Raw genomic sequence first — 12,500 nt, 5'->3', positions numbered from 1 at the left:
TAAATTTATGGATGAAGATGATGGATGGAAATAGGCAGGTATGCATATTTCTTGCAGGGACTTCCTCGTGTAGGCCTGATGGCTTCTTGCAGCTTCCCTTATTTTCTTATGTTGTACTACTACTACTACTACTACTACTACTACTACTACTACTACTACTATGTTAATTTCTTGTTATTGTAAACGTGAGTGAAGGAATTTACTTTTTAATTAGGTTCTTTACATCTTGAGTCGTCTTGTATTTACAGCACTGATCAGATCTAGATTATTGATCTGGATCTGGATCTGATCTGGATTCACTCTGGTGTAGGTTCACTCGAGATTTATCCAGCACTCGGGGTCAGCGCATGCGCGAACAACGTGCCAGACGTATGATTCGATACGATAAAGAGAAATGAGAAGAGTATAAAAATTTAAATATTACATGTTCAAGGATTAACACAAACTAAAGCAAAGGAAGTAAAAGAGTTGGTGACTAGTAATAGTGTAGTTTGTTTAACAGAAACCCAAAAGAAATTAAGAGATGTTAATTTTGATTACAATTGTATAATTGTAGATAACATGAGAGAGGAGCAGGATGGAAAAGCAGGAGGTTTAATGTTGATGTATAAGAAGGACACAGGGGTGGAAATGGAGAATATACAAACAAAATGTAAAGATACACTGCATGTAAAGGGAAAGATTGAAGGGTGGGGTGTGAGATTAATAGTGATGTGCCTCAGCGTTAATGATGGAGTGAGAAATAACACCATTAAACTAGAAACTGAGAAAGTAATGGAAGAAAACTCACTCCCACTCATAGTGATGGGAGATTTTAATGGGCACGTGGGGTTCAAAGGAGAACAAAAGCTTATTAGGAATGAAGAAATAATCTTTGGGATGGACGGAAAAATATAGTCTGATATGTTAAATAATGATGATAGATGTATTGGGGAATTCACGTGGAGTAGAAATGAACAAAGGCGTGTGACTGATTATGTACTAGTAACAGATCAAGTATACGGTAAGTTTAAGAGCATGACTGTAGACGAGAAGAAAACTTTCAATTTGTCAGATCACAGTGTAATTGAAATGGAGCTAAAAAATAAAAGAGGAGAAGAAGGAGTTTCAGAAAAGAGAGTGGATGGTGAGGGATTACTTTAAAACAGACCAAAAAAATATATATATATATTAGAAAAGTTTAGGATATGTCTGGAAAATGGAGCACTAAATAGTGAAGTGGAGAGTGTTGAGACACTGGAGTCAATGATGAGTGGAACGGACTCAGTAATCATGTAGTTAGTGCTGGGACACTAGAGAGCTTTAAGAGAAGATTAGACAAGTTTATGGATGGGGATAGCAGATGGAAATAGGTAGGAGTGTTTCATACAGGGACTGCCACGTGTAAGCCTGGTCGCTTCTTGCAGCTTCCCTTATTTCTTATGTTCTTATGTTCTTATGAAAGAACTAGGAAATAAGATGCTGAAGGGGAAATACAGGAGAAGAGAGAAGAAAGATGGTGAAAACACGGAGCCTGTATGGATAAATGATGTAATTAGGAAATAAATAAAAGAAAGGAGGAAGTTTAATAGGAAGAGAAGAAATGCATCAAGTAATGAGGATAAAGAAAGATGGAAGGAGTTGTATGTGGCACAAAAAGACAAGGTACATATGCTTATAAGAAAGGAAATTTATAAAAAAAGAAGAGAAAACAACGAAGGATAAAGTATAAGGATAAAAGTATAAAAGATGTGGGAGTACATTAAGAAACTGAAAGGAGAGAAGATCAAAGAGAAAGGTGCCCTGAGAATTTACAGAGAGGACGGGGTAGAGATGGAGCGAGAGAGAGAATGGGTGAGGAAGTAAAGGATTGCTGGAGTAATATCTATAGAAAATATGATAATGACATTGAGGATATCTAGAATGTGAGGAGGAGAGAGGAGTATGTAAGGGTGTATGATAGACTGAATAGAGACATAAAAGAGAAACAATCAGGTAGGCTAGACAGAGTTGAGGAACTAGAAGGAGCTGAAATGGAATACCTACAGACTTATGCAGTGGAGGTAATGGAGCACGTCGATATGTCAAGGAGGGTGACGGAAGGAGTTATGCAGCTACAAGAGGAGACCATTACAGAGGAGAGAGTAACAAGGTGTCTAAATAAAATGAAAGGCAAGCTAGCCGTAGGAACAGATAATATAAAAGATGAGATGTACAAAGAGCTAAGAAAAAGCACGGTTTTAAAGGACTTATTAGTAAATGGGCTGAAAGGGGCATTAGAATCAGGCCAGGGACCAGCAAGCTAGAAGGTGTCACGTTTTTGGTGATACCAAAAACAAGGCACTCAAAAACCAAAGATTTGAGACCAATTGCGTTAACTAACATTGGGTATAAATTGATGATGGCAGTAATTAGGAACAATTTAGAAGAACATGATAAAGAACAGGTTAGAGAAAGAAACACAAGCAAGATTTACGGAACGGAGTAGGATTGGAAATAACATTTTCATTCTAAAATGTTGCATAGAAAAATCTTTTAAGATGAAAAACCTTTGATTATAATATCATTTGACTTTTGCTAAGGCATATGATTGTATAAAGAGAGATAAATTTATAGAAGTACTGATTGAGAATAAAGTAAACCCAAACTGATAGCCAAAGTGTATACAAAGGATAAGACCAAAGTGGAATTAGGAGAGAAGGAAGAGGTTGAAGTAAAGCGGAGTAAGGCAGAGGTGTACAGCGTGTACCACTCTTTTCAAATTAGTAACTTTTAAAATAATACAAGAAATAGAAGAATTAGACAAAGGCTACAGAGATGAGGAATTTAATATAACCTCACTTTTCTTTGGGATGGGATGTTGCTGCCCAGCAGTGTGAAGGATGCCAGACAAATAATAAAGAAATTGGAAAGGATGGGAAAAGTGTTGGGTGTAGAAATAAATAAGGAAAAAAAAATAGAATGATAATATTTAATATGAAAGACGAACCTGAAAATATTGAGGACGTAGAAATAAAGGATAAATTTAAGTATCTGGAAATTACTATCAATGACAGCATTAATTGTTATAAAGTGCAGAAGGAGATGTTCCAAAAAGCAAGAAAGCTGGTTAACATGACGCGGAGTGTAACAGGGAGGTTGCTCTCAGATCCTCATTGGGAAGACGTACTGGAAGAGTATAGCATTGCCCTCTATTTTGAATGGGATTAACTCTACGGAAGTGACTGAAACAGAAATTGCAAAATTGCAAAAAAAAAAAATGAAAATGGTGTGTTTAGACAGATTTTGAGGGGCACCAGGCTATGCATCTATCGCAACCTTGAGGGGGGAAGTGGGAGCTTCTAGTATGAGAACAAGAGTCAGGGGGCGCAGCTCAAGTATTTAAGATACCTATTGGTGGAGGGAAATGATCTGGTGGGAGGGATAGCAGAGGAGATGGCGGAGAGCAGGCAGGGGAGGTGGATGGAAGGGGTGGTAAAGGAGCTGAGAAACTTGAGAGTTTTAAGAGTATTGAGAGTAAGCATAAGAAATTAAACAAAAGAAAGTATAACAAACAAAGTGAAAGGAATGGATACACTCTCTTGGAGAGAAGATTTGAATGAAAAATCAAGTGTGATACTATATAAAGAATGGAGGAAAGAGATCGTAGGGCAAGACGAGACGCACACTAATGATGCACCTTCGGAAATTCTGTTGAAATGTAGAATAAACACCTTAAAACTAAATAACAGAAAAAGATTTACAAGTGAAAACACAGAATGTTGGCTATATGGCGAGGAAAATTAAAATTATCACATTTTCTTCTTTGGTGTTCTGCTTATGCCACAGAGACAGAGAAATAGAAAATTACAACAACGCTACCAGGAAAAAACAGAGGAGATAATCAGGGAACTGTTATTTAACAACAATAGCATAAAAAAAAAAAACTTTGCATGGATTTTGGAAAATAAGGGAAAGGAAAATAAATGAAATAGAAAACAATAACAGAAACCAATAAGTGTATAAATACAAGAAAAGATCCAGACAGCAGGAAACATACGTCAGGGAGGGCCGTTGCAAAGTCCGTTCTCCCGACCCACAACTCAAAGCAATAAATCTGCGTTCTGCCGTCACGGAGTGAGCATCTCCCTGCTGGTCTGAGGGTGAATCCAGTAGATGATACACTCGGCTCATGGTTTCTTGGGACGGGTTGACTACTCAGATACATCATTTTCATGTCTAATGCTGTTGTTCTTACATTTTATGTGATCTTCGTTGCCTCAATAAAGTTTTATGGTTTCCAGTGGACCACACTCAATAAGAAGAGAATTCACTTGTAAACACTAAACATATCCATTTGACTGGTAGATTATATATTCGGCTCAAGGTTTCTTGGAAACCTAACCAACTTTATTGAAGCAACGAAGATCACGCAAAATGTCAGGACAATAGCATTAGACACGAAAATAATCTGGCACGCTGTTCACGCATGCACCGACTCGGAGCGCCGGATAGATCTCGAGTGAACTTCCTACACCGGTTCACTGAGATCAGGGTAAATCCAGATCAAGATGTAAATAGAACACGGGCCGCGCGACCTGATCACTGATCTGAAACGGATCACGTTAAACAGAAGATGCCTTTTGTGCGAAGTGCAATGATTTTATTGATTCGACATGCATGTGTGTTAGAGCTTTTAGTGCGACGCGTGGTGGTGGTGGTGGTGGCGGTGGTGGTGGTGTCATGTGTGTTGGTGGTGGTGGTGGAGGCGCCTATATTGGCACATCATCCATATCAGATATGCTGCACAGTTCATATGACTCTCTTTCTCTCTCTCTCTCTCTCTCTCTCTCTCTCTCTCTCTCTCTCTCTCTCTCTCTCTCTCTCTCTCATCACATCTCCCTAACCTTTCTCTTTACTCATATTCTTTCTCTCCGCGTGTTCTTTCTATCAGTTTTTGCCTCATCTCGTGTCCTTTCCTAGAGTGTATGTTGCTTTGACCACGAGGCAAGTGGGGACTTAGGAAGAGAGGTTCTGTGAAGAGAAGAATGTCAGAGTTGGCGGTAGTTGCGAGGGAGACCTAAAGGAAGACCGAAGAAGACCTGGAGACGGTGTGCTGAGGGAGGTTAGGTTAGGTTAGGTGGGGTAGGGCATTATAGACGGTTTAGGTGTGATGGGTATATTAGGTGGGATAGGTCAGGTCAGGTCAGGTCAGGTCAGGTTAGGTTAGATTAGGTGCTTTAGGGTAGGTTATGTTATGTTAGGTCGGGTTAGGTGGTTTAAGTTGAGTGGGGTGTTAGGTAGGGTATGTTAGGTTAGGTTAGGTTAGGTTAGGTTAGGTTAGGTTAGGTTAGGTAAGGTTGTTATGTTATGCTATGTTAGGTTAGGTTAGTTAGGTTAGGTTAGGTTAGGTAAGGTTGTTATGTTATGCTATGTTAGGTTAGGTTAGGTTAGGTTAGGTTAGGTAAGGTTGTTATGTTATGCTATGTTAGGTTAGGTTAGTTAGGTTAGGTTAGGTTAGGTTAGGTGGTTTATCTTAGGTTAGATTGTTTCTGGACGCAGGTCAGTCACATCTATGTATCCAGATCGGAGTCTTCAGAAGTTACGTGTTGGTGTGAAGTGGCTCCTCGTAGTGCCATTTGATTGGTTGATGTTGCCGAGACGTAACAAGGGAAGGACAGTTTATGAATGCAAAAAAGTGGCGGAGATTCAAACCGTTCAACTACATAAGGAAAATTAAGGAACGAAACTGAGTTTTTTTTTTTTTTTATGTAAGAAGGCAACAAAACACTGACCAAAAAGGACCAATGAAGGTGCAAGTCCCCAAAGAGTGCAGTCAGAAGAATTATGTAAAGTTTGAGAAATGTCATGACCTTCTTCAAACAGTTCAAGTTAAAGGCAGGAGGAAACGCAGAAGCAGAAAGAGATGGAGATGATAATGTTCTCTGCAAATCATGGAAACAGGACACATTACACGACTCACTGAGTTGAAGGAAGCATGTGTTGGCCTTTCAAAATCATTAAGAAATACAGGATAGTCTTCCAGGATTAACTTGAACTGGAGAGAGATGCTATGCCCTTCAGAGTCAGTAAAACCACATGGTATCTTTGGTATGGGCTGGAGGAAGCTGTTAAACCCTTCAGTCATTAAAACCACAGGATAATCTTTGATATAGGCTGGAGGAAGCTGTTAAACCTTCCAGAGTCATTAAAAACCACATGGTATCTTTGGTATGGGCTGGAGGAAGCTGTTAAACCCTTCAGCCATTAAAGCCACAGGGTAATCTTTGGTATAGGCTGGAGGAGGCTGTTAAACCTTCCAGAGTCATTAAAAACCACATGGTATCTTTGGTATGGGCTGGAGGAAGCTGTTAAACCCTTCAGTCATTAAAACCTCAGGGTAATCTTTGGCATAGGCTGAGGAGGCTGTTAAACCTTCCAGAGTCATTAAAACCACAGGGTAATCTTTGGTATAGGCTGAGGAGGCTGTTAAACCTTCCAGAGTCATTAAAACCACAGGGTAATCTTTGGTATAGGCTGAGGAGGCTGTTAAACCTTCCAGAGTCATTGAAACCATATGTATCTTTGGCATGGGCTGAAGGGAGCTGCTGTGCCCTTCAGAATCATTAAAATCACAGGATAGTCTTTGGTATGGGCTGGGGGAACTGTTACATCCTTCAGAGTCATGGACGAGCACGTGGCAGACTTCCTTGGATCGACGGGCTGGGCAGAGACAGTGTACATCCATTACATCGACCAAGGTCATGGATTCACACGGGATGCAGGTCCAATAGTGAGCTGTAGTAGGATCTGGTCTTGTGATTTGTGAGTCAGGTCGCCGCCTCTTTGCCATGTCAGGGTTGGTCACGTCGTCAATAATGTATCAGACGAGTGTACTACGACGCATTGACTTCCTATATACTTGTCGGCCGGCGAGCGATGCAATGAGCTGATGAGGATGAAATGACTGGACAGATATTTTCTTTAGTCTCTTGTGTGAAGTTTGGAAATAGCAATGTTACTGAGATTTCGTACGTTGTGTGTTTTGTATTTCATTTGTATTTTATTATTATTATTATTATTATTTTTTTTTTTTTTACTTTTACATGTGGCGAGGTTATTTATACAGTAGGGTACGCGACAACGCATGGTCGTTATAACGTACAGCTGCAATAAGGCAATGAAATTTTAATAAATATTTAATTGGAATAACGAATCAATATTGGCATAGCGAACTCACTACTCGTGCGAGCACTGAAATTTTAATGAAAATATATTTGGAATAACAAACTAAAACTCGCAAGACTAACTCACCAGCTGTGCGAGCCGCTGCTCACCCATCCGCCGCCTGTCCCTTCCTTCATTTTTCCTCTCCTCTCCCTTCTTTCGTCTTGTCTCAAATCTCCCTTCCTGTCATCCCCTCCCCCTTATCTGTCAGAGATAAGGATCACACAGGTGAGTGATACCTCTCTCTCTCTCTCTCTCTCTCTCTCTCTCTCTCTCTCTCTCTCTCTCTCTCTCTCTCTCTCTCTCTCTCTCTCTCTCTCTCTCTCTCTCTTCCCTCCCCCCTCATTCATTTTTATCATTTTTGCTTCATCCATTTTCATTCTTTTTCACTCGTATAGGTAATTAATTTTCATTCTTAATGAGTCTCATTCTATTTAGCTATCCTTAGGATTGTTCTTACCTTCACACACACACACACACACACACACACAGAGAGAGAGAGAGAGAGAGAGAGAGAGAGAGAGAGAGAGAGAGAGAGAGAGAGAGAGAGAGAGAGAGAGAGAGAGAGAGAGAGAGAGAGAGAGAATTCCAACTTAAGCAGGATTTACTGTATGTACACTGGTGGCGCCGACAGTTGGTAAATGTGACCGATACTTGTGAAAGCAGCGCGAAACTCTGGACTGTACTGTAAATATTTGTCGCGTTATCTCAATTGTAGTTGTGCAAATGTGCTCATTTTGGTGTATTTTTTTCGAATATTATGGAATTTTTTATGTGATTTTCTGGTTTCCTGGAACCAATTAATTTTTTCCCATACGTTCTTCAGTCGCCGTAACGCACATTTACCATAACGAACGCTACACTGGAACGAATCATGTTCGTTGTCGTGTGCCACACTGTATACTGTATGTATGTATCTTGTATGTATCTTTCTTTATCTGTATATTATTGTATTCTTGGCTTTTATATTTTTCGTACTTTTACTTGTGGCATGGCTACTTATTTCACTTGTCTTGCGTTCCGTATCTCCCAATCGTCTGTATAGCGCGGAGTGGAAGCGTGCGCAAGTGTGTCGAATTAATGATTTATTATAAAATGATCTCAGCCTGCAGGACAACAGGAGAGGAAGGTTACAGTTTGCAGGAGAGGAGACGCGACGAACTCCTCACTTAATAGCTTCCGTCAGCGCCTGAACAGTTTGAAATATCCCCGCCATTTTGTTTCCAATTCTTTTCGTTTATAGCTTATTGAGTCTCTGGTTTCGTTTGTGAAATTCTTATAGGTGTTCGACGTCGCCGCCATATGGTCTCAGTACATGCCGCGGGTCCATGCGTGCATTCATCTCGACGCTCGCTGCGACACGCGTCATGTGACTGAGCGAGCGTACGAACATTACCCGAAGAATAAAACAAATACAAATAAAAAGGAAAAACAAACCAACAAACAAATGAGGGAGACAAACAGATAAACAGAGACACAAAACAGACCTAAACACACACATGCAGACGTAGGAACACGACAAAAAGACAAAATTCCTCTCCCGCTCCTCGCACCTCGCTCCCCTGTGCTAGCGTGCGGCGGGAACTTCAACGGAGCGATAGACACGGAGCCTCGCCCAGCCACCGCCGGGAACCGCACTCACTATCTCAACCACCCACCGCCACTGCTCCCGACGGGCTGTGGTGGAATTATTGAGGTTTTCAGAGGTGACTGCAAGACTGTAATGACATTTTAGTTAGGAAAGACACGGAGACTCGAATGATAGTTAGCCGAGAACCGTATTGTTAAGCATTTCATTATCATTTATTCACATTCTTATTTACTTGTTCAATAAGCTGTGGTAGGGGGTTAGTGGCGTTTCCAAGGGTGTTTGCATGATTCCAGTGACAGTTAAGTAAGGAAAGACACGGAGTTTCTCTAAATAGCCGGGAACAGTATCTCTTATTAATTTATTTATGTAACATGGTGTAGTGGAAGATATTGGGTCTTTCAAGAGTGTTTACATGATTCTAGTAACAGTTAAGTAAGTAAGGAAAGACACAGAGTTTCTCTAAATAGCTGGGGACAGTGTTCTCTTATTAATTTATTTATATAACAAGGTGTAGTGCAAGTTATTAGAGCTTTCAAGTGTGTTTACATGATTCTAGTGACAGTTTAATAAGGAATTAGATGGAGCTTCTTTTGACACCAGTAAGCCGCATTATTAAACACCTTTGCGTTCTGTTTCTTATTCTTATTATGATCTATTTATTCGCAGGCTGCGGTGGAAATTCCTGGTGGGTTCAAGTGTGTTTACATTATTCTAGTGGCGGTTCAGTAAGCAAAGATACGGAGACTCTTGTACCAGCCGCATTATCAAACTCTGCGTCTTATTTCGTTTCCTTATTCTGATTTGTATATATGAAAGTCTGTCATGAGAGTTCCTGGAGCTTTCAAGGTGTTTAGATGATATTATTGGCAGTTAAGCAAGTATTCTACCTCACTGTTGAGAATACGGTTACTAATCTCTGCGACCTTTGAAAATAATGCTCATAAGAATCCAGTGCGCCTCAGAATACCCGAGTTGAGTGTTCGTTTTCATTAGTTTTGTGTTCCCTTCCATAAAGTATCGGTCATATACGTACATAGGATGACACTTCAAAATCGTACACCATTTGTATTTATGATGCATTACGCAACGTGCAGCTTGAATTGTGATTGGCCGGTGAAGGAGACCACTATAGTAATCGGATGAACGTGGTTGGCTCCCTGATGAGTGACGTCAGCGAGTCTCCACAAGGACACACAGAGGGTATGGACGTGGGAAGGACTGGCACGGCGGCGGAATCGGGAATGTAAATTTGAAACTAATGAAGAGGAGGCTGAGGAAATACTTAAGCGTTTGGGAATCGTAGACGTTTTGAAAGAAGATGCATCTAAGAAAAAAAAAAAGTGAATATTGTTTACATTGCGAAATAAATAGGAGGAAAAAGGACGGAGTAAATATTTTGAAAAGTAGACTTAAAAAGAAAAAAAAACGAGAAAATAAAGCACAGATGGTAAAAGAAGAAGCGAAAAAAAAACAGAAGAAAATTAAAATCTAGTTTATATTGCGAAAATAGAGAAAATATTTTGAAAGGAGATAAACTTCGAAGGTAAAAAAAAACAAAAAAAACAAAGTAAAGTTTAAATAGACAAGCGATAGAATACGTTTTGACAGAAAACTGTAAAAAGAAAGAGGAGACATTTTGAAAGGAAAACTTATGAAAAAGCTAAAAAAATAAAATAGATGGTAAATAGCCAAACGAGAGGTAAAAAAAATATAAAGGAGATAAAATAGAAAAAAAAGGCAATACACATGGCGTACGAATAAGAGAGAGAGAGAGAGAGAGAGAGAGAGAGAGAGAGAGAGAGAGAGAGAGAGAGAGAGAGAGAGAGAGAGAGAGAGAGAGAGAGAGAGAGAGAAGCATTTTGAAAGATAAACTTATCTAGAATCAACTTGTCAAAGGAGAGAGTGAGAGATACAAGAACGTGAGTAGAGAGGTGAGTTGGTTGTTGGTGTTCAGGACAAAGCCAGAGAGAAAACAGTGTACATGAAAAGAAAGAGAGAGAGAAGGGAAGGGATAAGGCCGTGGTGTGAGAAGGCCGGTGTAAGGGAAGTTTTCTAAGGATGCATTCAGGACGAGGTTCGGTCAAGAATAGATGTAGTTTTGAGGTGTGAAAAGCAAGCCAAATGAGACCTTTTCATGCTGCACTGAGGGAGGTGGCCAAGGTGTGGCAGGGAGGCTCAGACGGACAGACCTTCAGGTGTCATCGGTGAATATTGAGGGAGTGGATGGAATTTAATACATGGGATGACTCGTAGCAGGAAATATAGCAGAGGATGATATACCAGCAAGAGTTTGAGGTGGAAATAGGTGTTATTACAGTTATTGTAATGATTTAAGTTATTAAGTTATGGTGATATACTGAGAGTCATTAAAATACATGTCTGAAGAGCAACCAAGTTAAGAATTTGTAACTAAACCACCAACTGTGCATTGCTTGTGGATGTGGAAAGGAGGTGGATAGAAAGAAATTAGACTAAGAGGTTGAAAATACCACTGTAGAAGAGATACTGGTCGCATCTGTAAGACTGAAATAAAATGAAGGAGACACAGCAAATAAAATATGGAAGTCACACTAAACAGATAAGACATTTAACACAGCAGAACTCCATTGCAGGCTGTCGCGGCAGGAAGAATGAGCTGTGCTGGCCACGTGACTGGAGTACATAACAGGAGCTTTCACCTTTACTGTGCTGTCTATTTAGATAGTGTACTCCTCTTCCAACAGCCTCGTAAGGGCCGAAAGTTCTGTTGTTATTTGGTCTTCCTGTATGTCCCTGTGTAATACCAGATGACGGAGGAGACCTTACTGGGACAAAAAGCTGGAAGACAACCTTTTGCAAGTCTCCATTGATTTCCCTTTTTCATCCTGTGACCTGCATTCTGATACTCTTGGTGCTCATGTACTGACAGTTTTCCGAAGGCTACGGAGGTGATGAATCGAGTTCTCACTGGTGTTATGTTATATTGGAACTGCAGAAAAAAAATCTGAAAGTCCTGGTCGCTTCGGCTAGAACCTGTTAAAAGCTGAATTGATTCTTAAACTATTCGCGAAATGGGAAAACTTTCGAGAACACAGATAACTTCCACTAGAGCCTGTGAAAAAAAAAAAAACTGAGTTACTTATTGAACTGTTATTAGAGTCGTGAAAAAAGTATTGAACATCCTGCTAACCTTCACTAAAACCTGTTAAAACCAGCCGAGATAAGACTACGAAACCTTTGAAAATAAGTTTCTGAGACAAAGAGTGAACAAAGACTCAAGTGAGACGACCTACGAATAGAAGAAGAACGCGTAGGGCGACTGAGGAGGAGGAGGAGAAGGAGGAGGAAAGATGGGTATATAAGTAGACGCGTATGGGTGACTAGGGTGATTTGAAAGAACGGAAGTGGCTTTGTCAAGAGGGAGTGATGAGGACAGTTTGTGGCCCCAGTGTCTCCTGAGTGAGTGAGGGAGTGAGTGAAGGAGTGACTGAGGAAGTGAAAAAGGTGCTTGGTTCATGGTTTAGTCTGGGATTGTATGGTTCGGATCCAAGTGTAGCGTGTGTGTGTGTGTGTGTGTGTGTGTGTGTGTGTGTGTGTGTTCTTTTTTGTTACTTTTTTTAATTGAGTGGTTTGAAATTGTTTAATGTGTTTATTATTCTCTTTGTTTCCTTACTTTCCGTTTATTTTGCTCTCTCTCTCTCTCTCTCTCTCTCTCTCTCTCTCTCTCTCTCTCTCTCTCTCTCTC

This window comes from Scylla paramamosain, chromosome 26 (assembly GCF_035594125.1).
Source record: "Scylla paramamosain isolate STU-SP2022 chromosome 26, ASM3559412v1, whole genome shotgun sequence".
Taxonomy (NCBI): Eukaryota; Metazoa; Arthropoda; class Malacostraca; order Decapoda; family Portunidae; genus Scylla; species Scylla paramamosain.
Note: the sequence above shows the minus strand (reverse complement) of the source record.